Genomic DNA, 26253 nt, shown 5'->3' on the forward strand with positions numbered 1-26253 from the left:
AATTCTCTGCCAGTAGTGAGAGCCGGTCTCCTCACGTAACCCTTCAGTAACACACACACACACACACACACAGTCATACACAGAGTGTCCAATCCATATGAAAGCTCTGAACTGCACGTTCCATCCATGGAATGCGCTACGTGAGCTCCTGGTGCATGCTGACAAGTAATCAAACAAACTCGGAACACAAACCTTATCTGGAGCAAATAGTGAGTCACTCCCACCCTCCCCGATTCAAACGTCTCAACTTCGAGCCCAGGGGTTCGATATTTGCTTCTGTCAGCTCATTTTCGCAAAGTCACCACAAAGACGGGGCCAAACCTTATCTATTCTGAAGGAGGGAGCAGAATGTCGGCCAGGGCGATTTCACCTTTTTATTGGTTATTGCGGCCGCAAATGCCAGAGCTTGAAGCTTCGCTGCAGTCTGCTCCCAGATCTACCCGGCATCGTATTGGCGAGCTGGCTCCCTGTCCCCACTCGCCAGCCGGCCCCCATTGGCTGATTAATTCCTGCTCAAGAGACGATCAGCAAGTCTCATCGATCACTGGCTTCGCCATTGGCGGCAGAGCCGAGACTCGCCCCGTTATTGGCCGGCGATTTGCCCGTCTTTTGGGGCCTGTGGGTGTTTCTGCCGGTCGAGAGGACGCTTTAGTCGCTTTCCTGCCCAATCTCTGCGCCCACCCGTCACCGCAGGCCCCCCCCCCCCCCCCCCCCCGGCCCCTCCACCGTCTTGTCGAGGCACTGGAGCCTCCCCCCTCGGGCCTGGGTACTCGGACACCCTGGCATTGCCGGTCTGACACCCCGAGTGCCCCAGGCACCCTCGCAGCTCCACGGTGGCACTGCCAGGTTGCCCAGGTGACAGTGTCATGGTGGCAGTACCAAGGTACCGGGGGGAGGGGGGGGGGACGACCCGCGAGACCCCCCCCCTCCCTCAAGGTGCCGTCGTGTCTGGTCCACATTTGCGGGCACCAGTACAAAATGGCACCCTGGCGAGGCCTCTCAGGCTGGGCCATCGACTCCCGGGCGACGGGTGAATTTTGGCATCCAGTACTTCAATGAACCGAGCGGCTCATTAGGTGTGCAGACCTGGATCACGGCCAGCGAGGGAGAGATCCAGGTCTCGCCCAGTGTCTGCGTGGGTTTCCTCCGGGTGCTCCGGTTTCCTCCCACAGTCCAAAGATGTGCAGGTTAGGTGGATTGGCCATGCTGAATTACCCTTAAGTGTCCAAAATTGCCCTTAGTGTTGGGTGGGGTTGCTGGGTTATGGGGATAGGGTGGGGGTGTGGGCTTGGGTAGGGTGCTCTTTCCAAGGGCCGGTGCAGACTCGATGGGCCGAATGGCCTCCTTCTGTACTGTAAATTCTATGATTCTATGAAAAGGAATGCCTGCTTTCATTGGACGGGGCATCAAGTATATAAACTGGCAAGTCATGGACAGTTGTACAGAACCTTGGGGAGGCCGCTCTTGGAATATTGTGCACAATTCTGGTCGCCACACTACCAGAAGATATGGAGGCTCTGGAAGAGGGTGCAGAGGTTTACCAGGATGTTGCCTGGTCTGGAGGGTATTAGCTATGCGGAGAGGCTGAATAGACTCGGACTGTTTTCATTAGAAAGATGGAGGTTGAGGGGGTGACCTGATAGAGGTCGACAAGATTATGAGGGGCATGGATAGAGTGGATGGGCAGACACTCTTTCCCAGGGTGGAGGGGTCAGTCACCAGGGGGCATAGGTTTAAGGTCCGCGGGGCAAAGTTTAGAGGAGATGTGCGAGGCAGGTTTTTTACACAGAGGGTGGTGAGTGCCTGGAACGTGTTGCCAGAGGAGGCTGTGGAAGCAGATACATTAACGGAGTTCAAAAGGCATCTCGAAGGGCAGCACGGTGGCCTAGTGGTTAGCACAACCGCCTCACGGCGCCGAGGTCCCAGGTTCGATCCCGGCTCTGGGTCACTGTCCGTGTAGAGTTTGCACATTCTCCCCGTGTCTGCGTGGGTTTCGCCCCCACAACCCAAAAATGTGTGCAGAGTAGGTGGATTGGCTATGCTAAATTGCCCCTTAATTGGAAAAAATAATTGGGTAATCTAAATTTATTTTTTAAAAAGGCATCTCGACAAACACATGGATAGGATGGGGATAGAGGAATACTGGGAAGTGCTGAGGGTTTGGGCCAAGGTTGATAGCATGACCGGTACAGGCTTGGAGGGCCGAAGGGCCTCTTCCTGTGCTGTATCGTTCTTTGTGGAGGGCGGGAGGTTGAGGGGTCGACCTGGGTGTGGTTAGATGAACGGACGTCACACAGCGATTCGCTACAGCTGGATGCGTGAGGGTGACGCAAGGCAGACGAGTGTGTCAGCACGACAGCAGATCTATCTCCTGCCAGGAGTAGCTAGAGGCAGAACAGGACGTGTCCAAGTATTGACTGAAAGGCATACTTTGGATGCAAGAAATACGAGTTCATGAAAAAAAAATCTCTGAAAATATTTGGCGAGATCGCTGGACACAAAAAAAATGATAACAGTTGCGTCACAAATGAATATTGGAAACCTTCTCGCAGTACCACCCAATGGTGTCATTGAAACACAGCGCCGAACCGTAAACAGGCAAGGGCGGACCATCCTCCGCTGGAATTCCCATCGGAAATGTTCGCCAATATTTTTTCAGGAAAAAAAGACCTTTTCGAAGGTTTTCCCACAAAATATCATTGAGTCGGAAACCAACCGAGCATCAGTTGACGTTGCAAACGCGCTCGAGTTGTAAATTACAAGTGTGAAGTGGTTCACTTTGGCAGGTAGAATAAAGAAGCAGAGGATTACTTCAATCGAGAGCGGCTGCCGAACGCCGAGGCGCAGAGGGATCTGGGTGTTCTCGTGCATTGAGTCACAAAAAGCTAGCGAGCGGGTGCAGCACGTCATCAAGAAGGCGAACAGGACGCGATCGTTATTAAGAGAGGAATTGAGCGCAGGAGGAAAGATGGCGTGCTTCAATTAGACAGGGCACCGGTGAGATCGCACCTGAAATACCGTGTGCAGTTTTGGTCTTATTCAGGCAAATGCACTGGAGGCGGAGGTTTACGGGATTGATAGCTGGAATTGTCTTATGAGGAAAAGTAGGAACGGCTGGGCTCGTTTGCGTTGGAGTTTAGAAGAGTGAGGGGTGACTTGATTGAAGTGAATAAGATGCTGAATGGCATTGATGAGGTCGATGTCAAAGAACAAAGAAAAGTACAGCACAGGAACAGGCCCTTCGGCCCTCCAAGCCCGTGCCGACCATGCTGCCCGTCTAAACTAAAATCTTCTACACTTCCATGGTCCGTATCCCTCTATTCCCATCCTATTCATGTATTTGTCAAGATGCCCCTTAAATGTCACTATCGTCCCGGCTTCCACCACCTCCTCCGGCAGCGAGTTCCAGGCACCCACTACCCTCTGTGTAAAAAACTTGCCTCGCACATCTCCTCTAAATCTTGCCCCTCGCACCTTAAACCGATGCCCCCGAGTAATTGACCCTTCTACCCTGGGGAAAAGCCTCTGACTATCCACTCTGTCTATGCCCCTCATAATTTTGTAGACCTCTATCAGGTCGCCCCTCAACCTCCGTCGTTCCAGTGAGAACAAATCAAGTTTATTCAACCACTCCTCATAGCTAATGCCCTCCAGACCAGGCAACATCCTGGTCAATCTCTTCTGCACCCCCTCTAAAGCCTCCCACATCCTTCTGATAGTGTCACCACACTATGCTGAATGGCCATTCTGATAGTGTCACCAGAATTGAACACTATACTCAAAGTGTGGCCTAACTAAGGTTCTCTACAGCTGCAACATGACTTGCCAATTTTTATACTCAATGCCCCGGCCAATGAAGGCAAGCATGCCGTCTGCCTTCTTGACTACCTTCTCCACCTGTGTTGCCCCTTTCAGTGACCTGTGGACCTGTACACCCAGATCCCTCTGCCTGTCAATACTCTTGAGGGTTCTACCATTCACTGTATATTCCCTACCTGCATTAGACCTGTCGAACGGATGTCATACACACACGGGGAGGATGTGCAGACTCCGCACAGACAGTGACCCAAGCCGGCAATCGAACCGGGGACCCTGGAGCTGTGAAGCAATTGTGCTAACCACTATGCTACCATGCTTCCCATAAGGAGGAGGCCACTCAGTCCATCTAGTCTGCACGGCCCCCTGAAAGAGCAGCCGACCTAGGTACAATCCCCCGCCCGAGCCCCGTAACCCCACTCGGGGCAATTTAGCGCGGCCAATCCAGCTTAAGCTGCGCATCTCTGTGGACTGGGGTGGAAACCCGAGCGCCCGGAGGAGACCCGGGCAGACACCGGAGGGGGGGGGGGGGAGAGCAGGTGCAAACTCCGCACAGTCACCCAAGGTCAGAATCGAACCCGGGTCTCTGGCGCTGCGAGGCAGCAGTGCTAACCACGGTGCCACCGTGCCGCCCCCTCCTTTGGGGGGGTCAGTCCCTCACAATCAGGAGGGGGTGGGGGGTGGGAGCAGGTCAGCCATCGGGAGGGGGAGACAGGCAGTCAGGGCTTTCTGTCCTGATGATGAAAACTCCATCCCGTTGGTTAACGTCCGAGGTTTGAAAATTCAATTATCACTGAGGAACTGGGTTGCAAACCGACCGACTTCACTGCTGGCATATTCCCACAGAAGCTGGATTACATTTGACTAAATATCACGTTCCCACAATACTCATTCCGAAATGCACCCTTTGCAACCTCAGTACCACAGCCTGGACGGCTGCCACTGCACTGGGAGAAATTATGATGTGTAACGAAGCGCGATGGTTGTTGAAGAATAAAGGTGGTGTGGGCGGCCAGCAAAGTTTTGAAGTCTCCGTGGACCTTTGCTTGTGCGGAACGGAGTGTTTTTGAGGCTTCTTTCCAACCCTGCTCGTTCCACACCTTCATTTCCACGTCTTCCAGGGTGTGAGCTAGGCAGCCCATCCCTTCCCTGCCCATTACTGGGAGCACACGCTGGAGTCAGAGGCTTCCCGTTCCAGGCTTGTATCCTTAATCCACGCTGACGCAGGGAGGGCTGCACTGTCAGAGGGTCAGTACTGAGGAAGCGCTGCACTGTCAGAGGGTCAGTACTGAGGGAGTGCTGCACTGTCAGAGGGTCAGTACTGAGGGAGTGCTGCACTGTCAGAGGGTCAGTACTGAGGGAGTGCCGCACTGTCAGAGGGTGAGTACTGAGGGAGCGCTGCCCTGTCAGAGGGTCAGTACTGAGGGAGTGCTGCACTGTCAGAGGGTCAGTACTGAGGGAGTGCTGCACTGTCAGAGGGTCAGTACTGAGGGAGTGCTGCACTGTCAGAGGGTCAGTACTGAGGGAGTGCTGCACTGTCAGAGGGTCAGTACTGAGGGAGTGCTGCACTGTCAGAGGGTCAGTACTGAGGGAGTGCCGCACTGTCAGAGGGTCAGTACTGAGGGAGTGCTGCACTGTCAGAGGGTCAGTACTGAGGGAGGGCCGCACTGTCAGAGTGTCAGTACTGAGGGAGTGCTGCACTGTCAGAGGGTCAGTACTGAGGGAGTGCCGCACTGTCAGAGGGTCAGTACTGAGGGAGTGCTGCACTGTCAGAGGGTCAGTACTGAGGGAGTGCTGCACTGTCAGAGGGTCAGTACTGAGGGAGTGCTGCACTGTCAGAGGGTCAGTACTGAGGGAGTGCTGCACTGTCAGAGGGTCAGTACTGAGGGAGTGCTGCACTGTCAGAGGGTCAGTACTGAGGGAGTGCTGCACTGTCAGAGGGTCAGTACTGAGGGAGTGCCGCACTGTCAGAGGGTCAGTACTGAGGGAGTGCTGCACTGTCAGAGGGTCAGTACTGAGGGAGGGCCGCACTGTCAGAGTGTCAGTACTGAGGGAGTGCTGCACTGTCAGAGGGTCAGTACTGAGGGAGTGCCGCACTGTCAGAGGGTCAGTACTGAGGGAGTGCTGCACTGTCAGAGGGTCAGTACTGAGGGAGTGCCGCACTGTCAGAGGGTCAGAACTGAGGGAGTGCCGCACTGTCAGAGGGTCAGTACTGAGGGAGTGCCGCACTGTCAGAGGGTCAGTGCTGAATGAGTGCCGCACTGTCAGAGGATCAGTGCTGAATGAGTGCCGCACTGTCAGAGGATCAGTGCTGAGGGAGCGCTACACTGTCAGAGGGTCAGTACTGAGGAAGTGCCGCACTGTCAGAGGGTCAGTACTGAGGGTGTGCCGCACTGTCAGAGGGTCAGTACTGAGGGAGTGCCGCACTGTCAGAGGGTCAGTACTGAGGGAGTGCCGCACTGTCAGAGGGTCAGTACTGAGGGAGTGCTGCACTGTCAGAGGGTCAGTACTGAGGGAGTGCTGCAGTGTCAGAGGGTCAGTACTGAGGGAGTGCTGCACTGTCAGAGGGTCAGTACTGAGGGAGCGCCACACTGTCAGAGGGTCAGTACTAAGGGAGTGCCGCACTGTCAGAGGGTCAGTACTGAGGGAGCGCTGCACTGTCAGGGGGTCAGTACTGAGGGAGTGCCGCACTGTCAGAGGGTCAGTACTAAGGGAGTGCCGCACTGTCAGAGGGTTAGTACTGAGGGAGTGCCGCACTGTCAGAGGGTCAGTACTGAGGGAGTGCTGCACTGTCAGAGGGTCAGTACTGAGGGAGTGCTGCACTGTCAGAGGGTCAGTACTGAGGGAGTGCCGCACTGTCAGAGGGTCAGTACTGAGGGAGTGCCGCACTGTCAGAGGGTCAGTACTGAGGGAGTGCTGCACTGTCAGATGGTCAGTGCTGAGGGAGTGCTGCACTGTCAGAGGGTCAGTACTGAGGGAGCGCTGCACTGTCAGAATGCTACACTGTTGGAGGTGTCACCCTCATTGAAGTGATTAAACTGAGGACCACTTGTGCCTTTGAGATTTTGGAAAAGGTCCCACGATTGGAACCAGGGCAGGAGAGCTTCGGCAGTGTTCTGGCCAATATTTATTCCGCAACAAACACCTTTGGTGAGCAATCGGTGCTTTAGTTAATCGCTCCCAGTGCTGTCTGCCAAGCTTCCAGCATTACAACGGCGACCGTAATTCAAATCGGTCCTCGAGCTCTCTGGGGATATCCTCAAGTTGTGAAAGATGCTATATAAATGTAATCTTGCAGTGTCTCCCGTCGTGTTGATGGTGCCCTGGGAGCCATATCGGAAGCTACCATTCCCTCTCCTAATGTACTCATCACTTCTGGTACAATTCATGATTCAGAAACTGCTTGATAATAAAGGCCGAGTTCCAGAATCATAGAATTCCCACAGTGATGGGGCATGCCATTCGGCCCATCGAGTCAGCACCGACCCTCTGAAAGAGCAGCCTCCCCAGGCCCACTCCTCAACCCTGTCCCCATAAACACACCGAACCGGCACATCTTTGGAGACTAAGGGACAATTTAGCACGGCCAATCCGCCTAACCGGCACATCTTTGGACACTAAGGGGCAATTTAGCACGGCCAATCCACCTAACCTGCACATTTTGGACACTAAGGGACAATTTAGCATGGCCAATCCACCTAACCTGTACATCTTTGGACTGTGGGAGGAAACCGGAGCACCCGGAGGAAACCCACGCAGACGGGGGGAACACGTGCAAACTCCGCACAGACAGTGACCCGAGGCCGGAATCGAACCCGGTCCCTGGTGCAGTGAGGCAGCGGTGCTAACCACTGTGCCACCCCATATTTTGACTTTGTTCACTGTGACGGAGGTTTCTCACCTTTAATCCTGTGTTGCGCCAGACGCTCCCAAACTGGTCCCAGTCAACAGCAAAGCTCCACGCTATCAGTCCCGAACTCTCAGTGTGTCCCGGGCTGCGGTTCTATTCCTGGGTCACGCTGTACATCTCCTGAAAGACACAGTAAAATAAATCAGACGCCACTGATCCTGATCGACCATTTCATACAACACCAATTACATTTTCCAGCCAGCTATTTCAAATGTATAATTAAGAGGTGTAGAGGTTTAGAGCGCAAAGCGAGGCCCTTCAGCAAACCATGTCTACGTCTGCCATCAAGCACGGTTCAATGCTTGGACCAGCCACGTACGCTGTGGCGTTTCATTTGTTTTTAAAAACGCATTTTATTCAAACTTGTACCGAAGTAGGTTACAGCAAATAAACACCCGGGAAACATTCTTCCCAACAATCAACTGTACAGTTTGTATAGATTTTTCTCCTCTTCCCCCCCCCCCCCCCCCACCTTTTCTCAAACTCCCCTGCCGAGCGCCTTAACCCATACTTTATCTTCTCTAACCGCAGGAAGTCGTACAGGTCACCCAGCCATGCTGCTACCCCCGGTGGCGATGCCGACCGCCACACCAGCAAAATTCATCGCCGTGCAATCGGAGAGGCGAAGGCCAAGCCATCGGCCTTCCTCCTCTCCGTGAGCTCCCCGGCTTCTCTGAAACCCCAAATATCGCCACCAAAGGGTCCGGGTCCACTCCCTCCTCCACTATCCTGGCTAAGACCGCGAACACTCCGCCCAGAATCTTCCCAATTTTTCACAACCCCAAAACATGTGCGCATAATTCGCTGGCCCCCGCCCACACCTCTCACACTCATCTGTTACCCCCTGAAAGAACCCACTCATTCTCGCCCGAGTCATATACACCCTGTGCACCACCTTAAACTGTATCAGGCTCATCCTTGCACAAGAGGAGGTCCCGTTTACCCTTCGCAGTGCCTCACTCCATACTCCCCAACTGATCTCCATTCCCAACTCCGCTTCCCATTTCTCCTTGATCGTCACCACCCGCTCGCCTCCCTGCTCCCCAGCCACTTATATATATCCCCAATTCTTCCCTCCCCTTCCACATCCGGAAGCAGCAGTCACTCCAGCAGGGTGTATCCTGGCAATCTAGGGAACCCCTTCGAGAACTTTCATGCAAAGTCCCTAACCTGTAGATACCTGAACTCGCTACCCCTCGGCAGCTCTACCCTCTCCCTTAGCTCCTCCAGACCTGCAAACCCTTCCTCCAAATACAGATCCCTCACCTTGACCCAGCCCCACTTCCCTCCACCTCCTGTATACACTATCCATCCCCCCCCCACCGGCTCAAACCCATGATTCTCACACAGCGGCGTTAGCACCGACATCCCTTCCACCCTAAAATGAGTCCTCAACTGATTCCATATCTTCACCGTGGACTGCACTACTGGGCTCCCTACTCGGAGCCATTGGCAATGCTGCCGTCCCCATAGCCCTCAAACTAGACCCTGACAAGATTCCTCCTCCATCCTAGCCCACCCTACCCCTTCTTCTTCCCACCACCGCCGCACCTTGTCCACATTCGCCGCCCAATAATAATGAAGCAAGTTTGGCAACGCCAACACTGTGGCATTTCATAGGCTCATCGAAACGCTTGGGTCTAAACTTGAGGGTTCCCCCTCTACCACCCTTCCAGGCAGCAGGTTCCAGATTCCCACCACCCACTGGATGGAGTTAATTACCTCGAGTCCCCCCTGAATCTGTGAACTGTGTCCCCCCTGGCTATTGACCCCTCTACTAAGGGGAAACGTTTCTTCCTATCCACCCTATCTATGTCCCTCATACACCTCAATCAGATCCCCCCTTGGCCTTCTCTGCTCCAGGGAAAACAACCCCAGTCTATCCAATCTCTCTTCATAGCTGAAACTCTCCAGCCCAGGCAACATCCTGGTGAATCCCCTCTGCTCCCACTCCAGTGGAACCACATCCTTCCTATAGAGTGGCGACGAGAACTGCACACAGTACTCCAGCTGTGGCCTAACCTGCGTTTTATACAGCTCCGTCATAACCTCCCTGCTCATATTCTGTGCCTCAGTTAATAAAGGCAAGTATCCCCTATGCCTCCTTAACCACATTATCTACAGCCTTCAGGGAACGATGGGCATGCACCTCTTTCTGGTCCCCCATGCTATCTAGCATCTTTGTAAGTAAGGGAACCAAAATGTAAACAGGGGCTGTTTAGCACAGGGCTAAATCGTTGGCTTTGAAAGCAGACCAAGCAGGCCAGCAGCACGGTTCGATTCCCATAACAGCCTCCCCGAACAGGAGCCGGAATGTGGCGACTAGGGACTTTTCACAGTAACTTCATTGAAGCCTACTCGTGACATTAAGCGATTTTCATTTTTTCATTTTGAAGTACAACAAGGTCAAGATGGAGGAGAAGATTTGCAGTCGCAAATTGTTGAACTCAAGGTTGAATCCTAAAGGCTGTCATGTGCCTAATTGGAAGATGAGGTGTTCCTAGAATCACTGCGGTGATTAAAGAGGCCATTCGGCCCCAGGTGGAAAGAACAACCGACCCAAGGCCACATCTCCACCCTTTCCCCGTAACCCAGTAACCCCACCCAACCTTTTTGGACACTAAGGGGCAATTTAGCACGGCCAATCGACCTAACCTGCACATCTTTGGACACTAAGGGGCAATTTAGCATGGCCAATCCACCTAACCTGCACATCTTTGTACACTAAGGGGCAATTTAGCACGGCCAATCGACCTAACCTGCACATTTTTGGACACTAAGGGGCAATTTAGCACGGCCAATCAACCTAACCTGCACATCTTTGGAAACTAAGGGGCAATTTAGCACGGCCAATCGACCTAACCTGCACATCTTTGGACACTAAGGGACAATTTAGCACGGCCAATCCACCTAACCTGCACATCTTTGGACTGTGGGAGGAAGCCGGAGCACCCGGAGGAAACCCACGCAGACACGGGGGGGAGAACGTGCAGACTCCGCGCAGACAGCGAGCCATCGGGGAATCGAACCTGGGACCCTGGAGCTGTGAAGCAACTGTGCTAACCACTGTGCTACCGTGCCGCCCTTATGCTGAAGGGTTGCGTTTAGCGGGGTTGTTAATTATTGAATGTGCTATTCATGCGTTGTACCTTTGCGCAAATGTTGTTTAGTTTCTTGTCGTGAAAAATGTCTTCAATAAAAATATTGAAAAATAGAAAAAGGAGCGGGGGGGGGGCAGAGCGGCCACTTTTCGGGAGTGTTTATTATTACTTGACGATCCTAAGTTAGAGAGAGTTCGCTGGAGGGAGATTCCTGCAGGAGGTGGGGAGGAGGTGTGTTAGAAAGACGACATTTAACTGGGGGAAAAGCCAGCACGTGGGTTTGTTTGTCTGGCTGCTCAAGGATGGGAGTATGCAATGCTCTCAGCGGCCGCAGTTTAACCATTAAACGTGTACAGCCAGTTAATCAACTCCAAATACAACTGCAGCCAGGGGGTAAAAAGCTTTTTCTTTTCCATAGCTACGCAGCCGCTAAGCAAATGGTTGATCAAATCTAAAATACTTTGTTGAAGTACAATCCTCTCATGTGGATTAAAACGCATCCTTGTGTATTTTAGGTGCGAAGAAATTGAAATAATCATTACAGATTATAAGAATTAGGGTCGGGAAGAGGCCATTCGGCCCCTCGAGCCGGCTTCCGTCCGATTAGAAAGACCATGGGACGATCTGGTTGTCAACTGAATTCCAACTTCCTTGCCTACCGCCCTTTCATATCTTCCACCTTGTTCATCAAAAAATCTAAGCTGCCTCCAAAATAGCCGACGACCCTGCCTCCGCTGCTCTCTGGGGGAGGGCTCCCAATTCCCTGAGGCGGCGATAGGCAACTTAGGCCGAGAGTGAGGGAGCAGGGCTAACCCACTGCGCCACCATGCTACCCTCTCGTTCTCATCTCTCTCTCTCTCTCTCTCTCTTAAGGGGCAACACTCCCAAAGCAAACCAGTTCTGTCGAGGGAGCATTTAAATCCGAAACCTTACCGCTCGTGTTTCCCTCTCCACAGATGCTGCCAAACCTGTTGTGTTTAGCGTGCACTTTCACCTCAGCTTGCAGTTAGATGTGACAGAAATGAGTTACCATATAACGTCCTTTCCAAAACAAGTATTGAAGAAAAAAAGGACTGGGCTGAATGACTTTGGGACAAGACAGTAGGATTCATCCACTCCATACCAGTACACAACCACATGTGGCGCATTAATAATAATCATGGTTATTGTCACAAGTAGGCCCACATTAACACTGCAATCAAGTTACTGTAGAGTCGCCACACTCCGGCGCCTGATCGGGGTACACGGAGGGAGAATTCAGAACGTCCGATTCACCCAACAAGCCCGGTGGGAGGAAACCGGAGCGCCCGGAGGAATCCCACGCAGACACGGGGGGAGAACGGTAGCACAGGTGATTAGCACTTCGGCTTCACAGTGCTAGGGTCCCAGGTTCGATTCCCTGCTGGGTCACTGTCTGTGCGGAGTCTGCACGTTCTCCTCATGTCTGCGTGGGTTTCCTCCGGGTGCTCTGGTTTCCTCCCACAGTCCAAAGACGTGCAGGTTAGGTGGATTGGCCATAACAAATTGCCCCTTAGTGTCCAAAAAGGTTCGGAGGGGTTACTGGGTTATGGGGATAGGGTGGAAGTGAGGGCTTAAGTGGGTCGTGGCAGACTCGATGGGCCGAATGGCCTCCTTCTGCACTGTATGTTCAATGTTCTAACGTGCAGACTCCACACAGACCCCAGCCGGGAATCGAACCCGGGTCCCTGGCGCTGTGAAGCCACAGTGCTAACCACTGTGCTACCGTGTCGCCCTGTAACACAGTCAATCAGAGACCTCTAACCATCCTCCCCTCAGTGGCAGTCGGAGTGCGTGCGTCTATTTGTCACAACTCTGCAACCACGCAAGAGGCAACAAGACTCCTTCAACCGCAGCCAGCGTGCAGCATGTTAAATACCACCTTTCCGCCAGTGTAATGCACTATCGAAGCAGCCTTGTGGCCCCGATCTCGCGGGTCTGCACTGACTACTCACACAGCCTGAAGCTCCGGAGTTCCCTCACTAAACCTCTCCATCTCTCTCTCCCTCTTCTTCCTCCTCCTCGGAGACGCTCCTCAAAACCTGCCCATTCGACCAGTTCCAGGGCTGTCAACGTGAATCGGCGCCGAATCTTGTGCGCGCTTTGTCCGAGGCGCCATACGGACGCGAGGCGTTACTTTTTTTTTGGATGGCTGGTCAGCAACTGGGTCAGAATGTGGTCCGCCAGCGCCAGGGAGGGTCTCAGCCCTCGCCCCCCGCCCCCCGCCCCCCCCCCCGGCCGCAAGCTGTTCCAAGTCACGTGGCTTGGGAACCGAAAGAAATAGAAGTGGGCCGTTCAGCCCATCGAGTCTGTTCCGCCATTCAATGAGATCATGGCTGATTTATGATGATAACCCTCAACTCCACTTTCCCTCCTTCTACCCCACAGCCCTCGATTCCTACGAGGGATGGTGGTGTTCCCAATCCGGACAGCAGAATGGGCGGGGGTTGGGTGGGGTGGGGGGGGGCGCGTTGACCAAATGATCGGCTCTTCAATACCGGCGACATTCCCCCACCACCACAGCCCTCTCAGGGTGACCTAGGAGGCCCCAAACGCAGATTCTCCATCTGATCATCGACACGGGCTCCTTTCGAGGTCGACTCACCTCTGCCCCGTCATCTCACCCCGTCTGATAAAAGAGTTGCACAGCAGAACAAACATCAATATTTTCTTTTCCCCTGTCTGACCTTTGGATGTCCACGGTTCCCGTTTTGATTTTGGCAGGCGAGAGGTGGAGTTTATGTAGACACCTGGGGGACTGAAGTAGTCGGAGGTAAAGCCGGAGACAAAGGTCAGGGATGGAATGACGATCAAACACACAGCTTTCCCGATAGGCCGCCGGAAACGAAAGAGGGCGGCCGCTGAGAGAACGCACGGCCGCGGGAAGCATTGGGTGTCGGGTCGATGAGAAATAGAAAGTAAGTCCAGGGTTTGAACCCCAAACTGCATGAACATAGAACATACAGAACATAGAACATACAGTGCAGAAGGAGGCCCATCGAGTCTGCACCAACCCACTCAAGCCCTCACTTCCACCTTATCCCCGTAACCCAATAACCCCCCCCTAACCTTTTTGGACACTAAGGGGCAATTTAGCACGGCCAATCCACCTAACCCGCACATCTTTGGACTGTGGGAGGAAACCGGAGCACCCGGAGGGAACCCGCGCAGACACGGGGGGGAGAACGTGTAGACTCCGCGCAGACAGTGATCCAGCGGGGAATCGAACCTGGGACCCTGGCGCTGTGAAGCCACATTGCTAGCCACTGTACTACATGGTGCTGCGGAGATCTTGGAAGACAAATATTTGACTTGTATCGGGCGGCACGGTAGCACAGTGGTTAGCACTGTTGCTTCACAGCGCCAGGGTCCCAGGTTCAATTCCCGGCTTGGGTCACTGTCTGTGCGGTGTCTGCGCGTTCTCCCCCCCGTGTCTGCGTGGGTTTCCTCCGGGTGCTCCGGTTTCCTCCCACAAGTCCCCGAAAGACGTGCTTGTTGGGTGAATCGGACATTCTGAATTCTCCCTCCATGTACCCGAATAGGCGTCAGAATTTGGCGACGAGGGGATTTTCACAGGAACCTCACTGCAGCGTTAATGTAAGCCTACTTGTGACACTGATAAAGATTATTATTACGAAGGAAGATGGAAAGGATGTAATAGGCGGCAGGGATGAGCTGTGCACCGTATAATAAGCCAACCATCGACTCAGAAAATGCCAAAAGCAGAGGGTTCTGAAGGGTAGGGTTGCTTCAATCGAAAGAAAAACGCTTGCAGACACCAAGGTATGAAATAAACAAAGAGAAAATGCCGGCAATACGCGGTGCGAGCAGGAGGAAGACATTAGAACTGGGGAAAGAGGGCAGCACGGTGGCCTAGTGGTTAGCACAACCGCCTCACGGCGCTGAGGTCCCAGGTTCGATCCCGGCTCTGGGTCACTGTCCGTGTGAAGTTTGCACATTCTCCCCGTGTCTGCGTGGGTTTCGCCCCCACAACCCAAAAATGTGCACAGTAGGTGGATTGGCCACGCTAAATTGCCCCTTAATTGGAAAAAAATAATTGGCTAATCTAAATTTTTTTTAAAAAGAACTGGGGAAAGGCAGAAATGCACTCTAATAGGTTTGCCGCAATTGAAGTCATTCCGTCACAGAGATTTACGGCACAAATACAAAGAGGGCCTTCAGTCCATCGAGTCCGCGCCGGCCATCAAGCACGCTTAATTAGGCCATTCAGCCCATCGAGTCTGCTCCACCATTCAATCATGGCTGATATGTTTCTCACCCATCTACTCTAATCCTGTTATCCAGCCTTCGGCACGTCGCCTTGTTAGCTGCCGCCTTTCAAGCGCTCGTCGAATTGCTTCTCAGGTGCTGTGAGGGTTCCCGTCTTTACCACCCGGTCAGGCCTCGGGTTCCAGATTCCCACCAACCGCTGGGTGAGAAGGTAATTCCCCCGGTGGTTCTGGGACCAGTATTTATCCCTCTCACACTCACAAAAGACCCACTGAGTGATCTGGATTATCACAGTGCTGCCTGTGGAATCTTGCTGTGCACAAGTGTCAACCGCTCTTCGAAACAAAAAGTTTGCGAGATCACAGATCATAGAATTTACAGTGCAGAAGGAGGCCATTCGGCCCATCGATTCTGCACCGGCTCTTGGGAAGAGCACCCTACCCAAGGTCAACACCTCCCACCCTATCCCCATAACCCAGTAACCCCCACCCAACACTAAGGGCAATTTTGGAAAGATGTCCTTACGGAAATGCGAGCCTGTTTTTTTTTTTTGTAAAAGAGAACATCGACCCAGTCAACGTGGTCTGGAGTCACATGGAAGAGACCAAGTAAGATGGTTGACTTCAAAGATGAACAAAGAAAAGTACAGCACAGGAACAGGCCTTTCGGCCCTCCAAGCCCGTGCCAACCATGCTGCCCGTCTAAACTAAAATCTTCTACACTTCCGTGGTCCGTATCCCTCTATTCCCATCCTATTCATGTATTTGTCAAGATGCCCCTTAAACGTCACTATCGCCCCTGCTCCCACCACCTCCTCCGGCAGCGAGTTCCAGGCACCCACTACCCTCTGTGTAAAAAACCTGCCTCGTACATCTCCTCTAAACCTTGCCCCTCGCACCTTAAACCTATGCCCCCTAGTAATTGGCCCCTCTACCCTGGGGAAAAGCCTCTGACTATCCACTCTGTCTATGCCCCTCATAATTGTATCAACCTCTATCAGGTCGCCCCTCAACCTCCGTCATTCCAGTGAGAACAAACTGAGTTTATTCAACCGCTCCTCATAGCTAATGCCCTCCATACCAGGCAACATCCTGGTAAATCTCTTCTGCACCCTCTCTAAAACCTCCACATCGACTGTTAGATATACAAACGTCAATTAGAGAGAGGGGGAACGGCGAATGCTGGCTAGCCCCCACCCCAATTAAGATTCCGGGGTATAGGGCAACACGGTGGCGCAGTGGGTTAGCCCTGCTGCCTCACGGCGCCGAGGTCCCAGGTTCGATCACTACTGAAAGGGTTTGTATGACTCGTGCCTTGTAGATGGTGGACAGGCTTTGGGGGGAGTCAGGAGGTGAGTTACTCTCCGCAGGATTCCCAGCCTCTGACCTGCTCTGGTAGCCACAGTATTAATGTGGCTGGGTCCAGTATAGTTTCTGATCAATGGTAACCACCCCCCCCCCCCCTCCTCCAAACCTTGGAAGCCATTCCACACTCCTCCTGATTGATATTGAGTGAGTGAGTGAATGAGAGAGTGAGAGAAAACGAGTGAAAGTGAGTGAGTGCACACGATAGCACGGAAAAGCATGCGTGCACGTGCAAGAGCGTGTATGTGCGCACGAGTGTGTATGTGTGCGTGTGCGCGAGCATGTGTGCTTGCATGCGACGGTGTGCGTGCGAGAGCGCGGGTGCGCGCGTGAGAGCGTGTGCATGCGCACGAGAGCATGTGCGCACGCAAGAGCGTGTGTGTGCGCACAAGTGTATGTACGCACGTGCGCACATGCGGGAATGTGTGCGAGCACGTGCGTAGGCGAAGAGCGTGCTTGCGCACACGAGAGCGTGTGTGTGTGAGAGCGATTGTATGTGAGAGTGTGTGTGAGAGAGAGAGAGAGAGAGTGAGAGAAACAGAGATCCGTAACCCTTCGTCAAAACCGGAGCAGATCGTGGACCTGAAGGATTGATGCTGTTTTTCTCTCCACAGGTGCAATCTGGACCTGCTGAGAATTGCCAGCATTTTCGATTTCAGTAGCTGCAGCAATCTGCCCTCCTATTGGCTGTTCCACCCTGGGTATTTTTAAAGTGTGGTTAGTTTCAATTTAAAACGGGAAAATATTTATTGCCCACTACAAAATGCAATTTTTCTTTGAACAACTCCCGCACGTGTGGGTAGAAATAGCATATTACAGCAGGTGAATTGGTCGGTGCTAATTCTGCCGTTTTTAAAATTAAACTCGGAGCCCTGCAACTATTAGTTGCAGATATTCCCCTTCGTACAGGAGATTGTTGTTTGAGGCGCTTGCGAGGTTCCAGTCTTTTGAATGGTGCTGTCCAGGTACTGCATGGGTTCTGGTTCAAAATGGTTGAAATGAAATGAAAATGAAAATCGCTTCTTGTCACGAGTAGGCTGCAAATGAAGTTACTGTGAAAAGCCCCTAGTCGCCACATTCCGACACCTGTTCGGGGAGGCCGGTACGGGAATCGAACCGTGCTGCTGGCCTGCCTGGGTCTGCTTTAAAAGCCAGCGATTTCGCCCAGTGAGCAAATATGAACGACAGAGTGGCAAAGTGAAGTACATCATACTGAAACCTGAGCTCGCAGAGCACTTTATAAATCGAGGGTAGAGGACAAAAGCCAAGAGGTCTTGTGAAACCTAAATCAGATATTTCAGCCCCACTGCGGGGAGGAGGGTTGAAGATGGGGGGGGGGGGGGGGTATTCAGGGACCCGGAATTGTTTTTAAGAATATAATCTTCATTGTCACAAGTAGGCTTACAACACTGCAATGACGTTCCTGTGAAAATCCCCTCGTCGCCACATTCCGGCGCCTGTTCGGGTACACCGAGGGAGAATTCAGAATGTCCAAACTACTGAACAGCACGTCTTTCGGGACTTGTGGGAGGAAACTGGAGCACCCGGAGGAAACCCACACAGACACAGGAGAGAACAAAACAAACAAAGAACAAAGAAAATTACAGCACAGGAACAGGCCCTTCGGCCCTCCCAGCCTGCGCCGATCCAGATCCTTTATCTAAACCTGTCTCCTATTTTCCAAGGTCTACTTCCCTCTGTTCCCCGCCCGTTCATATACCTGTCTAGATGCCACTTAAATGATGCTATCGTGCCCGCCTCTACCACCTCCGCTGGTAAAGCGTTCCAGGCACCCACCACCCTCTGCGTAAAAAACTTTCCACGCACATTTCCCTTAAACTTTCCCCCTCTCACCTTGAAATCGTGACCCCTTGTAACTGACACCCCCACTCTTGGGAAAAGCTTGTTGCTGTCCACCCTGTCCATACCTCTCATCATTTTGTAGACCTCAATCAGGTCCCCCCTCAACCTCCGTCTTTCCAACGAAAACAATCCTAATCTACTCAACCTTTCTTCATAGCTAGCACCCTCCATACCAGGCAACATCCTGGTGAACCTCCTCTGCACCCTCTCCAAGGCCTCCACATCCTTCTGGTGATGTGGCGACCAGAACTGCACGCAGTATTCCAAATGTGGCCGAACCAAAGTCCTATACAACTGTAACATGACCTGCCGACTCTTGTACTCAATACCCCGTCCGATGAGAAGGTGAAGACTCCGCACAGTGACCCAAGCCGGGAATCGAACCCGGGACCCTGGCGCCGCGAAGCAACAGTGCTGACCACCGTTTTTATTTTTGGATCCGCCTTTTAAATGTTTTTGTTCTATTGCTGGACACGGCTTACTCGTAGAGCCGCAGCCCGTAGAACAGTGGACCTTCAATTCTTCTTCAGAGGAGATCCAGCTGTTTTAACCCCACCACCCCCACCCCCTTGGTCAATAACTCTCCAATCCCCCCCCCCCCGTTGGACAACGTTCTCTTCCAGCCCCCCACCCCCCACACGCACCATTCCGCCCCCCATCCCCTCCACCCCCCTCGCCGCAATCACCACCAAATCAACAACCCTCTCCACTCCTTTCCCAATGTTCACTCAGGGAGGGGGGCACACGAAATCTGAGGTGTCAAAATGGGAAAGAAAGGTAGGTTTACGAAGCACTGACCTGGGCTGGGGAGGGTGGCAAGCAAGGGGGTGTACTTTAGTCTCCGCCCGTTCCCAGGGTGGCCGATGTGACCCAGCGGCAGAGGATAAGCAAAGATTGCACTTTTTCAGAGGTTGCAAGTCGATTCGCCTCCAAAACAGCCGTCATTGGTAAACCTCGGAGTTGCGAACAGCTGTTTGTTCAACTTTTTTTTATTCGTCAATGGATGTGCTCTCTGCCAAAGCTGAGTAAAACTGGTTCGCTCAGTGTCTGGCACAGTGACCAGTGAGCGAAAGGGCGGGGACATAGAACATAGAAAAATACAGCACAGAACAGGCCCTTAGATCCACGATGTTGTGCCAAACCTTTGTCCTACGTTAGTCATAGATCATAGAATTTTGGACACTAAGGGCAATTTATCACGGCCAATCCACCCAACCTGCACATCTTTGGACTGTGGGAGGAAACCGGAGCACCCGGAGGAAACCCACGCACACACAGGGAGGGCGTGCAGACTCCGCACAGACAGTGACCCAGCCGGGAACCGAACCTGGGACCCTGGAGCTGTGAAGCAATTGTGCTATCCACAGTGCTACCGTGCTGCCCTTAAGAAGAAATTAATCTACACTCCATTATTCTACCCTAATCCATGTACCTATCCAATAGCCGCTTGAAGGTCCCTAACGCTTCCGACGGGAAGAGGCGATTTCTGAGCAGGGAGGAAGGCGGCTGGAGTCAAGCCACCCTCGGGGGCTGCATTCAGAGAGTTACTGGTAGAGAAGACAGGGAGAAAATGCTCTTTCTGTGTGTGTGCGTGTGTGTGTACGTGTGTGTGTGCGTCTGTGTGTACACGTGTGTGTATGTGTGTTTGTGTGTGTCCCTCGACACAAGAATGCTGACTAACTCAGAGCCCAATCAGAAAGTAATTTGGCAATAAATGGATTTGTTCTGGTCACCTCACTATAGGAAGGATGTGGAAGCATTGGAAAGGGTGCAAAGGAGATTTACCAGGATGCTGCCTGGATTGGAGGGTAGGTCTTATGAGGAAAGGTTGAGGGAGCGAGGGCTTTTCTCATTGGGGCGAAGGAGGATGAGAGGTGACTTAATTGAGGTGTATAAGATGATGAGGGGGATAGATAGAGTGGACGTTCAGAGACTATTTCCTCGGGTGGATGTGGCTGTTACAAGGGGGCATAACTATAAGGTTCGGGGTGGGAGATTCAGGAGGGATATCCGAGGTAGGTTCTTTACTCAGAGAGTGATGTGGAGATGCCGGCGTTGGACTGGGTTGGCACAGTAAGAAGTCTTACAACACCAGGTTAAAGTCCAACAGGTTTGATTCAAACACGAGCTTTCGGAGCGCAGCTCCTGCCTCAGGTGAAGGAGCTGTTTTAGCCTTCACCTGAGGAAGGAGCTGCGCTCCGAAAGCTCGTGTTTGAATCAAACCTGTTGGACTTTAACCTGGTGTTGTAAGACTTCTCACTGTACTCAGAGAGTGGTTGGGGCGTGGAACGCACTCCCAGCTACGGTAGTGAAGTCGGACACTTTAGGAACTTTCAAGCGGATATTGGCTGGGCAGATGGAGTGCACTAGAATGATTGGGAGTCGGTTGATTTGATCTTAGTTTCAGACTAGTTCGGCACAACATCGTGGGCCGAAGGGCCTGTACTGTGCTATACAGTTCTATGTTCTAAATGGGCGTAATGTCCCCTTGCACCCATGGCAGTGCGAGCACTCTCCGTTACCCAGATCGACCACGTCTCCTCCTCCTGATCCTGAACCAGGACACCCAGGCAGGAGATGGTGTGGCGCAGCGGGTGACACCCATGCCTCCCAGCTCTGGGTTCAAGTGCCACTCCAGGGCTGGATGGCGGCCACGGGAGGTGTGTTCATGCCGGCGAGTGTCGGCGCGCCAACCCTGCCGTCGGAGCGGGAGAGGGATTCCCAGTCAAGGCGGAGCGCCAGGTTACGAGATGGATGTCAAAGTGCGGGTCGCGTCACGGCAACTCAGATCCCTCGGGGGGACCAGTGGGGCTGGAAGGCCACGCTCGAACTCAAGAAAGAAAACAGACCAAACTGTCCAACTAGAGCAGGGGTGGCCAGCCCTGGACTTTGGAAGACTTCCCTTTGGCAACGCTGACTGGAATGTTACCGGGATGGAGGCCAACCCGAGTGGAGTTCAGCCTCGCTCTCACGAACAGATGCTGAGCAAATGTGGAGAAGAGAAGAAGATGCCGAGCAAACGGTGAAGTGTTTTATGTCAACTGCGACGCTGATTGAAGTTGCTGTTGTACCGAAAGGGCGATTATTCTCCACCAGACAGGTTCGGGAAGGTAATGTTGCCAGGGCCTCGTTCACCCACAACTTATAGAACAGTACAGCACAGAACAGGCCCTTCGGCCCTTGATGTTGTGCCGAGCAATGATCACCCTACTTAAACCCACGTAACCCGTATACCCGTAACCCAACAATCCCCCCATTAACCTTACACTACGGGCAATTTAGCACGGCCAATCCACCTAACCCGCACATCTTTGGACTGTGGGAGGAAACCGGAGCACCCGGAGGAAACCCACGCAGACACGGGGAGGACGTGCAGACTCCACACAGACAGTGACCCAGCCGGGAATCGAACCTGGGACCCTGGAGCTGTGAAGCATTGATGCTAACCACCATGCTACCGTGAGGCCCATCAGGAGGTTGTTGAGGAGGTGACCGTCAGGAGAGGGAGCCATAAGGACCAGAAGGAGGCCATTTGGTCCATCCAGTCTGTGCCAGCTCTGTGGAGCAACCTGGACAGTTCCATTGTTCGCGCGCGCACCCTCCTCCCCCCCCCCCTCTCCCCACCCCCCTCCAACACCACCACTCTATTCCCGTGGGCCTGCACGTTTGTTTCTCTCGAATGCCCACCGAACTTCCTCTTGAAATCATCGCTCAGCTCCGCTCAGCGATCTTCGAATCATTTCCAACCCACTGCATAGTAAAAGGTCTTCCTCCCATCCCCCTCCCATGGAATCAATACAGCGCAAGACGAGGCCGTTCGGCCCATCGAGTCAGCTCTGAAATAGCACCCCACCCAGGCCCACCCCCCCACATTGGCCCACTCCCCCGCACAATCCCCAGCACCCCACCTAACCTGCACATCTGTGGACACTAAGGGACAATTTAGCACGGCCAATCCACCTAACCTGCACATCTTTGGGCACTAAGGGGCAATTTAGCACGGCCAATCCCCCTAACCTGCACATCTTTGGACACTAAGGGACAATTTAGCACGGCCAATCCACCTAACCTGCACATCTTTGGACATTGAGGGGCAATTTAGCACGGCCAATCCACCTAACCTGCACATCTTTGGACACTAAGGAGCAATTTAACACGGCCAATCCACCTAACCTGCACATCTTTGGGCTGTGGGTGGAAATCGGAGCACCCGGAGGAAACCCACGCAGACACGGGGAGAACGTACAGACTCCACCCAGTCTCCCGAGGCCAGGATTGAACCAGGGTCCCTGGGGCTGTGAGGGAGTGGTGCTAACCACTGTGCCACCCACAAAACTTTTAATCTGTATCTCCTCGTTCTGGTATCGTCCGATAACGGGACCAGTTTTTCTTGATCTGTCTTATCTAAAGCTGTGCACAACTTGTCAAGTCTCCCCTCAAGCTGCCTGGCTCCAAGGAAAACGACCTCCGCTTCTCCAGCCCTCCCCTTGTAGATAGAATCCCCTCATTCCTCAAACCGTTCTGGGTCAGTCACCCTCTGCAGTGCCTCAAAGGGTGAGAAGGGGGATAAACGTGAGGAGGAACACTTACACGCCAAGAGTGACGGGAGATGTAAAGTATTGGGTGCAGTTTTGGTGTCCTTATTTTACAGGTGCAACAGGTGGTCAAGAAGGCAAATGGAATTTAGTCCTTCATTGCTAGAGGGATGGAGTTTGAGACTAGGGGGGTTATGCTGCAATTGTATAAGGTGTTAGTGCGGCCACACCTGGAGTATTGTGTTCAGTTTTGGTCTCCTTACTTGAGAAAGGACGTACTGGCGCTGGAGGGTGTGCAGAGGAGATTCACTAGGTTAATCCCAGATCTGAAGGGGTTGGATTACGAGGAGAGGTTGAGTAGACTGGGACTGTACTCGTTGGAATTTAGAAGGATGAGGGGGGATCTTATAGAAACATATAAAATTATGAAGGGAATAGATAGGATAGACGCGGGCAGGTTGTTTCCATTGGCAGGTGAAAGCAGAACTAGGGGACATAGCCTCAAAATAAGGGGAAGTAGATTTAGGACTGAGCTCAGGAAGAACTTCTTCACCCAAAGGGTTGTGAATCTCTTGAATTCCTTGCCCAGTGAAGCAGTTGAGGCTCCTTCATTACATGTTTTTAAGGTAAAGATAGATAGTTTTTTGAAGAATAAAGGGATTAAGGGTTATGGTGTTCGGGCGGGAAAGTGGAGCTGAGTCCACAAAAGATCAGCCATGATCTCATTGAATGGCAGAGCAGGCTCGAGGGGCCAGATGGCCTACACCTGCTCCTAGTTCTTATGTTCTTAATCTGAGGAAGGATGTTCTTGCTATGGTGGGAGTGCAGCGAAGGTTTACCAGGCTGATTCCTGGGATGGCGGGACTGTGGCATGAGGAGAAACTAAGTAAATTCGGATTATATTCACTGGAGTTTAGAAGAGTGAGGGGGGATCTCATAGAAACTTAGAAAATTGCTTTGCTGTTTGTTGTTGTTGTTGTTGCTGGATCCTTTGCTGTCCGTAGTATATATAAATGATTTGGAGGAAAATGTAACTGGTCTAATCAGTAAGTTTGCGGACGACACAAAGGTTGGTGGAATTACGGATAGCGATGACGACTGTCAGAGGATACAGCAGGATTTAGATCGTTTGGAGACTTGGGCGGAGAGATGGCAGATGGAGTTTAATCCGGACAAATGTGAGGTAATGCATTTTGGAAGGTCGGGAATATATAGTGAATGGTAGAACCCTCAAGCGTATTGACAGTCAGAGAGATCTAAGTGTACAGGTCCACAGGTCACTGAAAGGGGCAACACAGGCGGACAAGATAGTCAAGAAGGCATACGGCATGCTTGCCTTCATTGGCCGGGGCATTGAGTATAAGAATTGGCAAGTCATGCTGCAGCTGTATAGAACCTTAGTTAGGCCACACTTGGAGTACAGTGTTCAATGCTGGTCGCCACACTACCAGAAGGATGTGGAGGCTTTAGAGAGGGTGCAGAAGAGATCTACCAGGATGTTGCCTGGTATGGAGGGCATTAGTTATGAGGAGCGGTTGAATAAACTCGGTTTGTTCTCACTGGAACGACGGAGGTTGAGGGGCGACCTGATAGAGGTCTACAAAATTATGAGGGGCATAGACAGAGTGGATAGTCAGAGGCTTTTCCCCAGGGTAGAGGGGTCAATTACTAAGGGGCAAAGGTTTAAGGTGCGAGGGGCAAGGTTTAGAGGAGATGTACGAGGCAAGTTTTTTACACAGAGGGTAGTGGGTGCCTGGAACTCGCTGCCGGAGGAGGTGGTGGAAGCAGGGACGATAGAGATGTTTAAGGGGCATCTTGATAAATACATGAATAGGATGGGAATAGAGGGATACGGACCCCGGAAGTGTGGAAGATTTTAGTTTAGACGGGCAGCATGGTCGGCACGGGCTTGGAGGGCCGAAGGGCCTGTTCCTATGCTGTACTTTTCTTTGTTCTTTGTTCTTTGATTAGAGAGGGTAGATTCAGAAAGAATGTTTCCCGATGGTGGGGGAGTCCAGAACTAGGGGTCATAGTTCGAGGGTCCTTTTAGGACTGAGGTGAGGAGAAATTTCTTCACCCAGAGAGAGGGGTCAATCTGGGGAATTCACTCCCACAGAAAGTAGTTGAGGCCAAAACATTGTGTCATTTCAAGGAAGAATTAGATAGAGCTCTTGGAACTAAAGGGATCAAGGGATATGGGGGGAAAGGTGGGATTATGGTATTGAACTCGATGATCAGCCATGATCAGAATGAATGGCGGAGCTGGCTCGAAGGGCTGAATGGCCTCCTCCTGCTTCTATTTTCCATGTATGTTCCTGAACAACAAGTTTTGCGCGGAGCTGGAGGACGGAATAATCAAAGTTGGGCAAGAGCTCTGGGTCAGGAGCAGAGCTTTATCTCCGGTGATCTCATCAAATCCTACAAAACTCTGAAAGGGATGGACCGGAAAGTTTAAATCTTTGGGAATTCTTGACCCCAGGAGGCTGTGGAATCTCAGTCATCGAGTGCGTTTACAGCAGATTAACTAAAACGCAAAGGGTAATGGGGATGGTGGGTATAAAAGGCATTGACATGTCTGATCAGTCATGGTCGTATCGAATGGGCTCGATGGGCTGAATGGCCTACTCTCCTATCCCGGTGAAGTGGTGGCATGGGAACATAGCGATTAGGAGGAGTAGGCCACTCGGCCCCTCTGACCTGCTTCACCATTCAATAACATTGCGGCTGATCTGATTGGAACCTCGACCCCACATTCCTACTGAACCCCGATAACCTTTAACCCCCCCCCCCCGATAACCTTTCACCCCCAAGAACCTTTCACCCCCACTTGTTAATCGACAATCTATCCAGCCCGGCCTTACAAATATTCACCGTCTCTGCTCTACCGCCATTTGAGGAAGAGACTTACAGAGAATCTCTGGGAGAAATAAATTCTCCCCGTCTCCGTCTTAAATGGACAACCCCTTATTTTTAAACGGTGACGCCCCCCCCCCCCCCCCCCCCCCGTTCTCAATTTTCCCACAAGAGGAAACATCCTCTCCACATCCACCCTGTCAAGACACCCCGCCCCCCCTCAGAATCTGAAAGGTTCCGATCGAGTCGCCTCTCACTCTTCTGAATTCCAGCGGATACGAACCCGACCTCTCCGACCCTTTCCTCATCGGACAACCCGCCCGTTCCCGGTGTTAGTCTGGGAAACCTTCCCTGAACCGCTTCCCACACACCGACATCTTTCCTCAGGAGACCAGCACTGTGCTGCATTGAAGAGGGGTCGAGCACAGCCAAGCCAGTGGCCACGTAAAGCAAGTGCGAAGCTCAGGTTGTTGAGCAGCGCGGGGCACAGCATCCAGGGACAGGTATCGACGGGGTGCGCCAAGAGTTAGACTGTGTGAAGGAGCAGGTCCAGAGCCTGCAGG

General features: G+C 52.6%; 1 protein-coding gene across 1 annotated transcript in view; it reads right to left on the reverse strand.

The window, feature by feature from the left end:
* Positions 1 to 26253, reverse strand: part of LOC119958851 (pyruvate carboxylase, mitochondrial-like) — a 130998-nt gene that overhangs the window by 96236 nt on the left and 8509 nt on the right. The window contains exon 2 of the mRNA XM_038787355.1: positions 7718 to 7846. The gene's annotated coding sequence lies outside the window, so the exon portion shown is untranslated. The remainder of the gene's footprint in view (positions 1 to 7717; positions 7847 to 26253) is intronic.

This window comes from Scyliorhinus canicula, chromosome 31, assembly GCF_902713615.1.
Source record: "Scyliorhinus canicula chromosome 31, sScyCan1.1, whole genome shotgun sequence".
Classification (NCBI taxonomy): domain Eukaryota; kingdom Metazoa; phylum Chordata; class Chondrichthyes; order Carcharhiniformes; family Scyliorhinidae; genus Scyliorhinus; species Scyliorhinus canicula.